This window comes from Tursiops truncatus, chromosome 4, assembly GCF_011762595.2.
Source record: "Tursiops truncatus isolate mTurTru1 chromosome 4, mTurTru1.mat.Y, whole genome shotgun sequence".
NCBI classification, from domain to species: Eukaryota; Metazoa; Chordata; class Mammalia; order Artiodactyla; family Delphinidae; genus Tursiops; species Tursiops truncatus.
In genome coordinates this window covers 25,646,729-25,655,705 of record NC_047037.1, presented here as the reverse complement: position 1 = coordinate 25,655,705, position 8,977 = coordinate 25,646,729, and the positions used below count along the sequence as shown (strand labels likewise).

Here is an 8,977-nt window from a genome sequence, read left to right as displayed (position 1 = left end):
TACCTCACCTATTAGGAAGGGAATAGCAGAAGTGAGGAGTCCTCAGTAACAAAGAACAAACCATCTGGAAAGGGTGCAGTAGTCTTCTGCATTTATCTAGACTGATTTTTGATGGACTGAGGTCCTTATTTATTCATTCAGCAGAATTGTTTTGAAGACCTACGGTGTGCAGGTGCTGTGAAGGGTCCCATCATTGCCGAGAGCCATGCACTTCTGTTGTGTGGGAATATATTCCCCTCTTTTCTGAGTAAATAGTCTAGAGCTGACTTGCACCCCCAACGAGAGAAGCCAGAATCTTCCCCATTAGTGCCTCAGCAGCCTCTTAGTATCCTCAAATAAACCTCCATAAAACCTAGTCCCTGCAACTCCAGAGGAACTGAAGGTTAACAAAGAGGAAGGAATAGGGTTCTGAATCTCTAAGCATCTTGTTTTTACTGAAATACCAGAATCCCACTCATACTAGCCCATGTATTAGAATAGCCCTTAGAAAAATCAGTAAGGACATAGTTGAACTCAACAACATCAATCAACTGGATACAATGCACATCTATAGACTAGTTCCTTCAAAAGAAAAAAAAGAATAGACCTTAGAATAGAAACATCAAAGGGTTCTGTGAGAGTTCTATTCTATGACATAAACCAGTTCTTTAAAGAGAGAGTGGGCAGTACTTCTGCTGGATTTCTAAGTTTCATGACTCCAAAACAAGAGACACCTAAGGCCAAGCAGAGTCCCTTTATGTTCCATTCTCTGGTGTAAGTTTCTCGACTGCCCCAAGTCTCAATGACCAGTGTGGCCCTTCAGAGAATACCTGTCTTGGATAGACATGATGTACTTCAAAGATAAACTGATCCATGTCCAGAGACCTTGGGTCATCATTCCTCATATGTATCCTCACCTGAGGGTTAGTCTTTTGTGGCCGAAAGTCTCATTCATTGGCTTGTCATTTTGCCATGCGACTTCTCAGTTTGGTGAACCATTTGCCATCATATTTTAAGCTTATACCTAGATTTTATATTAACAGCAGAGAAGGTAACCTGTTGAAAGTCCTATTAAGATTCATTCAGTTTTCTGCCTTGTATGTTAAATCCTTTTTATTTCATACTGTCAAAGCCTTTGCTTTCTTTGCATTTATCTACTTTTTGACATGGTCTTAGATACATGAAGTTTTTGCTCATCAAGGAAAATTCTGTCTGGAGTGAACAATATTGTTTTCCAAATTTAACATATTTCTCAACTCCACCCAGAACTGAGAAGGCCACACTGCACTGTTACAGAAGCACCCATTATTTTAGTCCGACTCAATGCAGTGTGGGGTAAGTGACCCCTCAAGAGGCCTATCAGAGTCTCCCTGAGGAGATGGAGGGCTCAGGTGTAGTTTGAAAAGGCATGAGTCAGTATAATTTTTATACTTGAAAATGCAAAAAACACCTCTTTTTGTAATTCACAGAACAGAAAAGTCAACAAAATATTGACTGGTACAAATAGCATAGGTGAGACCATGATTCTCACCTGAAGGCCCTTTGCAATATGGAGGCTGAGATGTTTGTGTTAATGTGGGACATTTGTTTTTAAAGTTTGGGAAACACTGGAATATGGGCTAAATTCCAACTCCTGATCCCAAGTCTCTTAAACTGTACATCAGAAGTAGTTGTCAGGAGTAAAACTACAACCAAAATCACTGCCTCCTTGGAGTTTGCATTCTGGGGCGAGACGGAAGATTAAACAAACAGATAAAATGTCAGATGGTGATAAGTATTATGGAGCAAAGTAAAGCGGGGAAGGGAGACCGGGAGGGCTGGGATACGATTTAAAATTAGGTGGTCAGGCAAGCCCTCACAAGGTAGGTGACATCTGAACAAAGATCTGAAGAAGGCGAGGAAAGGGAGTCTTAAGGATGTGAGGGGAAAGGTCCTCCCAGGCAGAAGAAAGAAAACGTGTGGTGTGCTCAAAACAGCAAAGGAGATTAGTGTGGTCACAGCGAGGTGATTGAGAGGAACTGGGATGCCTGGGATGAGAGACCATTTTGAGCAGTGGAGTAACATGGTGGACTTGGCTTCCTTGGATTGCTCTGGCTGCTGTGTTGAGAAGAGTCTCGCAGGCATAGGCGGCAGCAGGGGATTGGGGAGACTAGCATCCTATTCGTGTGAGAGGACCCCGAACAGCCAAGGGGATCCTGACAAAGGAGACCAGCAGCTGGAGTAAACAAAAGAGGCACACGGGCCAGAGTAATAGAATAGAGCGCCCAGGGATAAACCCACAAATACATGGTCAGTTAATTTATGACAAAGCTGCCATCCAAAGGACATGCAGTAGCCAAAGGACATGTTCCCCAATAAATTGCTTGGAAAATGGAACATCACAAGCAGAAGGACACTGGACATCGTCTGCTTCGCACACAAAGCTAACTGAAATACACAGTTCTTCACATCAGGCCCTTCCTTTGCTGGGTCCTCTGATGACAGACCCCCAGCAGTCAGCCATGCACAAAAGATTCTCCTCAATTTTTCATCACTTTTCTTCCCATGGCAGCACCTTGCAGCAGGTCCTAAAGAAACAGAGATCCACTCAACGTGGATGCAGACCTGCATTGTTCTGAAACCAAATCCCTGGTACGTCCTAAGGAGACCTAGCTCCTGTCAGCTGTGCACAGAGCCAGGTCTGTGGGCAGATCAGGCAGGCCCTGCACTGGTAAGAGAGACGTGCTTGTCGCCCTCTGCTGGCAAACTAGGAAATGCAGGCCGCACCCACTCAGTTTAGTGGAGGCTGAGTTCACTGCTGGCAGTCCTGCCGAATCCACTAATGTTTGGGAATAAAGATAGGTGGAGGCAATGTCCCATGAATTCTCAAAAAGAGTTATAAAACAGTTAGAAACCATATGCAATGAAATGAATGTAGATACAAACTTTACACCTTACACCCAAAATCACTCAAAATTGTCCACAGACACATTTAGAAATAAAACTATAAAAATTAAAGACTAAAACATATAAGAAAATTGACATGGCCATGGATTTGGTCACGTAGATCATAAGCTTCGAATTTTATCACAACATGTAAAGCCCACACACAATCACGTGTTCTATAAAATTAAAAATTTCTACTCAGCGAAATGCCTTATTCAGAAAGCCAAAAGACAAGCAACAAACTGGGAGAAAAATATTTGCAAAATACATATCTGATAAAGACTTTGTACCCACATTATACAAAAATCGATAAACAGCTGCATTAAAAATGGGTAACGATCTGAACAAACACCTGGCCAAAGAAGATTACAAAGTGGACAAAAATATGATCCACGTCATATACCATCAGGGAATTACACATGAAAACAATAAGACAGCAGTACACACATATTAGAACTGCTAACCTCCTCCCAAAAGGACAACACCGATCACTGGAGGATGGGGCCAAACAGCAACTCTCCTTCGTTGCTGATGGCGCACAAATATGGCCGCTTGAGATACAGTTTGGCAGTATTTTCCAAAGCCAAGCAAGTCTCACCCCTTGAGATCCATCTTTATGCCTCCAGTATTCACAGAACTGCTTTGAAAAACTATATCCAAATGAAAAAAGGACAATGTTATGCACAGAAGCTCTACTCATAACGTCTAAACCTTCCAGGAATCAGGGTTTCTTTAGAAGATGAATGCATAAGGAAATTGGGGTACATACATGCGAAGGGGAGAATCGGATGCCCCAAACTATGGAATTTCAATAGGCCCCAAACAGCTAAAACAATTTTGACAAAGAAAATCAAAGTTGGAGGCTCACACTTCCCAATTTCAAATGCTAGTACACAGCAACAGGAAATAAAACACTGTGATACTGGCATGAGGTATACATAGAGATGAATGGAATTGAATGGAGATCCCAGACATAAAGCCATCTGTATAGGATGAACTGATTTTAGACGAGAGTAAACAGCATGAAATTGGGGGGAAATGATGTTTTCAACAAATGGTGCTAGGCAATTGGCTATCCATAGGCAGGGGAAGGAAACTGGACCCTTTATACCACATATGAAAAGTATCTCAAAATACATAAAAGGCTTAAATGTAAAAAATAAAATTTCACTCAGCCCCATGTATTCACGTGTTCTACATCCATGTTTTCAACCAACTCCAGATCAGATATATTAGGGAAAAAATGCCAAAAACTTTCAAAAGGAAAAACTTGAATTTCCAAATGCCCACAACTATTTACATAGAATTTACATTGTATTTTAAATATTTATATAGCATTTCTATTGTATTAGTTCTTTTTTTTTTTTTTTTTTTTTTTTTTTTTTTTTACGGTGTGCGGGCCTCTCACTGTTGTGGCCTCTCCTGTTGCGGAGCAAGGCTCCGGACGCGCAGGCCCGGCGGCCATGGCGCACGGGCCAAGCCGCTCCGCGGCATGTGGGATCCTCCCGGACCAGGGCACGAACCCTTGTCCCCTGCATCGGCAGGCAGACTCCCAACCACTGCGCCACCAGGGAAGCCCTGTATTAGTTCTTATAAATAATCTAGGGATGATTTAAAGTATACAGGAAGATGTGCCCAGGTTATTTGCGAATACTGTACCATTTTATAAAAATGACATGTACATCCATGGATTTTGGTAAGCTCTGGGAGTCCTGGAACCAATCCCCCACTAATACCAGGGAAGACTGTAAAATCTCCAAGAAAACATGAGAATAAACCTTCATATACTTGGATTTAGCAATGGTTTCTTAGATCTGACAGCAAAGCACAAGCAACAACAAAGAAACCGATTGGATTTCCTCAGAATGGAAAACTTTGTACATCAAACTTTTGTGCATCAAAAGATCCAATCCAGAAAGTGAAAAGACAGCCCACAGAATGGAAGAAAATAATTCCACATTATATATCGGATGGGTCTTTATCCAGTATATATCAAGAACTGTTATTGTACAATTCATCAACAAACAAGCTGTTTTAAATATGAAAAAAAGACTTAAGCAGACCCGCCTCTATACAAGACATGCAAATGGTCAACAAGCAGATGAAAAGATAGGATGGAAATGCAAATTAAATCCACAATGCAACAACTACTTCACATACACTAAAATAGTTATAATCAAGAAAATTAACAGTAACTAATATTGGCAAAAATGCAGAGACATTGGAACCGTTAATCATTATTGTGGACGTGGAAAAGAGCACAACCTATGTTTTCAATATGAATATACAATTACCAGATGGAACAACAACTCCACTCCTAGAATAAATAACAGAAAGTATTAAACACAGGTGTACACATCTATTGATAGCAGCGCTGTTCACAATATTCAAAAGGAAGAAACAATGCAAATGTCCACCAATGGGTAAATGGATAAACAAAATGCAGTTGGTCCATAAATCACCGTATTATTCTGCCATAAAAGGGATCAAGAGAAATGGTGCAGTGGAAACAAGTATGGCAGTTCCTCAAAAACTTCATTAGAGAATTAACGTACGATCCATTCATTCCACATCAGGGTATATACCCAAGATATTGAAAACAAAGACTGGAACAGATATGGGTACAGCCATCTTCCCAGCAGCATTAACCATAGTAACGAAAGGTGGAAGTGAACCAAGTCTCCATCCATTGATGGATCAATGGATAAACTGAACGTGGTGTACACACAAAGGAATGTCATTCAGCCTTAAAAATTCAGAAAATTCTGACATGTGCTACAATATATATGAATCTTGAAGCCATTAGGAGAAGTGAAATAGCCCTGTCACGAAAGGACAAAAACGATATGATTCCACTTATAGGAGTTATCCAGAGAAGTCAGATTCAAAGGAAATATTTAAAATGCGGTTGCCAGGGGCTAAAGGGAATTAGTGTCAAATGGCTACAGAGAGTCACCGTGAAAACGGAGAAGTTCTGAACGTGGATGCTGAGGTTATTTGTACAACAATGTGAATGTGGTTAACGCCATAGAATTTTGCACTTTACAATGTTTTAAATGGTAATTGGTATGTACAATTAATCACAAGAAATAAAAATGAATGAAGTACTGATACTTGTTACCATACAGAAAAGGCAAACCAGATCATATCCTGTGCACTTTTCAATCCATCAAGGTTGTGAAGTTGATGAGATGTATCAGTCATGGTTCCAAAAGAAGAAAACAGGATCATAATGCAAAAAGACGTTTCCCTAGGTTTGAAACAGCTGGTGAGAGCCAACGTGAGCCTGTGGGTTGGATTTTGATGTGATCATACGTTAACTTAAGTGTCTGACAAAACGCCATACTGTTTTCCACATCCACTGCAGCATCTTACTCTATTTCTGTATGTGGCAGAATAATATGGGAGTTTATAGATCTACCCTGTTTTGCTTATGCATTCATCCACTGATGGATATTCGAATTGTTTCTACCATTGGGCCAATGTCAACAAGGCTGCTATGAATATTCGTGTACAAGTTTTTGTTTGTACACCTGCTTTCTCTTCTTTGTGGCATATTTCTAGGAGTAGAGTTCTTGAACCCAACTCTAATTGTGCTTTTATCTTTTTGAGGAAGTGCCACGCTACTGTACATATTGTCTGCACCACTTTACATTTCCGTAAGCAATGTGTCAGGGTTCCAATTTCTCTACATTGTTGCCAGCATTTTAATTTGTTTCTTCCTGATTATGACCATTTATTGTATGTGAATGGATGTTCACATTGTGAGTTTAATTTGCATGTCCATCATGACATGAAAGAAATATACCTAAGAGGGTTTTATCAGAATCTCAAACCTCAGGATCCTGCTTAGTAGACATAGCTGTTGCATAACCAAAAACTATTAACGTTCCCCTTAAGTAAATTTTAAAAACCATTAAGCACAAAAACGATCTACCACAATTCATTACAACACCACACTACTCACAATTAACCCAAGCCCACCATAAACCTGTGAAGGTTTTGAAGAAAAACCTACAAAACTAACTACCAAAATAGTACTTAAAATAAATACAATCTATGTCATTATTCTTTTTTCTTTTTAAATTAATTTATTTTTGGCTGTGTTGGGTCTTCGTTGCTGCGCGTGGGCTTTCTCTAGTTGCTGCGAGCGGGGGCTACTCTTGGTTGCGGTGCGCGGGCTTCTCATTGCGGTGGCTTCTCTTGTTGCAGAGCATGGGCTCTAGGCACAAGGGCTTCAGTAGTTGTGGCGCACGGGCTCTAGAGTGTAGGCTCAGTAGTTGTGACTCACGGGCTTAGTTGCTCTGTGACATGTGGGATCTTCCCGGGCTCGCACCTGTGTCCCCTGCATTGGCAGGCAGATTCTTAACCACTGGACCACCAGGGAAGTCCCTGTCATCATTATTCTTAAATGGAATGTAACCATGGCCAATGACTTGAAAAATCATCATTATATTTCAAGTATAAGAACACTAATGCCCAACATTTAAAAATCCCACCCATTAATCAAAATTGTTAACAATGCATTTATTGATCTACCAGCCCCATCAAATCTCATCATGATGAAATTTTCCTTCCCTGCTTGATATTTATTCAATTTTACAAATCTTAACACGGTTATTCCTAGCAATACACTATACATCAGATACAATAACTGCCTTCTCTTCAGTTAAGCATATCTACTGAAACGTAAACTACGAATGAATCATCTGAAATTTATATGCAAACCGACATTTCCTATTCTTTGTTTGCTTATTTACCCATGTAAGGAGGGGCCTGTATTATGGATCTTACACCTTCCTAGAAATATGAGACATCAGAATTATCGTACTATTTAAGGTAATAGCCAGAGCATTTACAGGTTATGTCTTACCATGACGCTAAATATCCTTTTGAGGAGCAATGGTCATTACAAATGTCCTTTCAACAATTCCTTACATTGGCATTAACCTAGTCAATTGAATCTTAGGAGGATTCTCAGTTGATAAAGCCACCCTTACCCTATTCATCACCTTCCACTTTATCCTTCCATTCATTATTGCAGCTTTAACAGTTCTTCACCTATTATTCCTTCATGAAAGAGGCTCTAACAGTCCAAGAGGGATCTCATCTTATATGGACAAAATCCCACTTCATCCATACTAGACAATTAAAGATATCTTGGTTACCTTGTTCCAATTAAAAGCTTATTAATACTACTACTAGTCTCACATGACCTACTAGGGGACCCAGACAATTATATTCCACCTAACATCCTCAACACTCCCCCTCACATCAAACGAGAATGATACTTCTTATTTTCCTATGCAATTCTTGATCCATTCACAACAAGTAGGAGAGGTACTAGCATTAGCCATCTCATTCCTCAATCTTCCCAAAACTTCATACAGCAAAGCAACAAAGTATAATATTATGACCTCTTAGCCAATGTTGATTCAGAGTACTTGTAGTGGACCTATGAACATTAACATGGATTGGAAGACAAACCACTGATCACCATTCTGTTATCATCGGACAAAGGGGATCTACTCTATACTTTCTTAGAATTATAGTCCTTATGCCACTAATAAGCATTATTGAAAATAACCTCCTAAAATGAAGAGTTTTTGTAGTATATTTATTACTTGGTTCTTCTAAACCAGAAAAGGAGAGTAGCATAACTCCCTAAGACTCAAGCAAGAAGCTCCAGCTCCACCATCAGCACCCAAACCTGAAATTCTACTTAAATGATTCCCTGAACAACTTGCTTATGGGACACTAACATTAAACTAACATTCCTATGTACTTTGTGCACTATGTGCTCTTCCACATAAGTAAGTAAGTACATATGCTTTCTCATACGTAATACATATGTATAATCATGAATTATCTACTGCATGTGTATAAGCATGTACATCAGCTTATTGATACTACATAATGCATTAAACATTTCCATTCACATTAGACTCCAGTCCCCACAAATATTCACAGGGGTAATTGAAGTGACTGATATTATATAGGACCTATGTTTATCATACATACCACATAAAATCAAATCATTTCCACTCAACATGTTTATCATAACCTGTAACCA

The 8,977-nt window shown here is 39.7% G+C and overlaps 1 pseudogene; it reads left to right on the top strand.

Moving 5' to 3' along the window:
* Positions 1 to 7,379: 7,379 nt before the first annotated feature.
* On the top strand, positions 7,380 to 8,667 carry LOC141278453 (cytochrome b-like; annotated as a pseudogene).
* Positions 8,668 to 8,977: the final 310 nt, after the last annotated feature.